Source organism: Mastomys coucha, unplaced genomic scaffold (assembly GCF_008632895.1).
Source record: "Mastomys coucha isolate ucsf_1 unplaced genomic scaffold, UCSF_Mcou_1 pScaffold14, whole genome shotgun sequence".
Taxonomy (NCBI): Eukaryota; Metazoa; Chordata; class Mammalia; order Rodentia; family Muridae; genus Mastomys; species Mastomys coucha.
In genome coordinates, this window is record NW_022196896.1 from 39297579 (window position 1) to 39299179 (window position 1601).

Sequence of the window (1601 nt, forward strand, 5' to 3'; positions counted from 1 at the left end):
TTTAATAAAATCTTCAGTCTTTAAAAAGGATCTAGCAAATCCTTAAAATTACTATTATTATTATTATTATTATTATTATTATCATTATTCAGGTATAGATAACTTATTGATTTATTTATGTATGTGTGCCTTGGGTTATCTGCTTTAAAATTTAGTGCTGGGGTGATGGTATAGCTCAGTGGTTGAATGTTCTTAAGATGTGCAAAGTCCTGGTTCAGTCAGCAGAGGCTGCTGGCCCTAGTGTTTTATACTGCTCCAGTATGCCCCTTTTTGTGTTTCTGACTATTCATAGCATACACATTTTAACCTTAGAAACCAGGACTGATCATATTCTTTTTATAGCTACTTGAGAAGTTGAGGCCCCTGGGCTACAGAGTAAGTTTATAGTGCGTCTGGGCAACTTAATAAGACTCACTTTGTTTCTACTAAGTAAAGTACAAAACAAAACAAGAAAATTAAAAGGATCAGTATTGTAGCTCAGGGGGAGAGCTGCTGCTTAGCACGAGTGAGGCCTTAAATTTAATCCCTGATTCCCAGTAACGGGAAGCCAAAAATCCTTCCTGAAAATATTGCCTTTCAGGAAAAAAAAAAGACTCCAAAGGTAGACTCTTTTTTTTTTTTTTTTTTTTTTCTCATTAAATACCTTTAAAGTAGCCTTTGCAATAAAAAAGTAGCTTTTGGAAACTTGAACTTTTTAGTATAATATATTGGCATGTTAAATTTTATAGTATATCATAGAACTTATTTATTCTGGAATCGAATCACCTAAAGAGTGTCAAGTTGAATAAATATGTATTAGAGGGAATAGTTAAAAATTATTTAATAAATTTATTAAATTATGAATTATAGTTTTAGTAATTATATAATGATCTATATTAACAAATTTGTACAACCATATTATTTTATAAATTTATAAAATATATACATATATAAATTATATTTCTATATTAAATATATGTTATAATAAGTATATATTAATTATAAATTTAAAACTGTAGATTAATAAATTTATTAAATTTATAAATAATTAAATTGTATAGTCTGTGGTAGAGCTTATTTATTCTGGAATTGAATCACCTAAAGAATGTCAAATTGAATAAATATGTATTAGAGTGAACAGTTAAAGATTATTTAATATTTAAAATGCCATAAATGCTCTTGAGTGAAGATTAGTAAGCAGTCTCTGGCCTGCCCTGGTGTGTCTCTTTGTGAACACGTTCTTACTGGGGCACAGCGTCCTTCACATGGCCTGTGCTGCATCGGCACCATGGCGGAGGCCTGCAAAGCCTTCCTCAGGTCCTTCTCCCAAGTAGCAGCTGAGGAGACAAGATGCTGCTGTCTAGGAGACCTGCTGCAGGAAGGCCACGCCCGGCTGCCTACTGGCTGCTGTTTATTCATTTACTATCATGAGCCTTTAGGTGATTTGTGTGCTTCTCGGGAGCCTCTATTACCTGCTTATAAAATACGAATCAGATCTTTAAAGTCTTTTTTAGTTGTAAAATTCTGCTGTTCTGTGAGTATCTTAAGTGCCTGCTGGGGTAAAGGGTCCTTGGAGGTCCTTGTCACTGTTAAACTTATGATTCTATGTAACAAACAGGTTC

At 33.0% G+C, this 1601-nt stretch overlaps 1 protein-coding gene across 13 annotated transcripts in view; it reads left to right on the top strand.

Annotated features, from left to right (window-relative positions):
- Cspp1 (centrosome and spindle pole associated protein 1) overlaps window positions 1-1601 on the top strand; it is a 96604-nt gene that overhangs the window by 52832 nt on the left and 42171 nt on the right. The window lies entirely within an intron of this gene.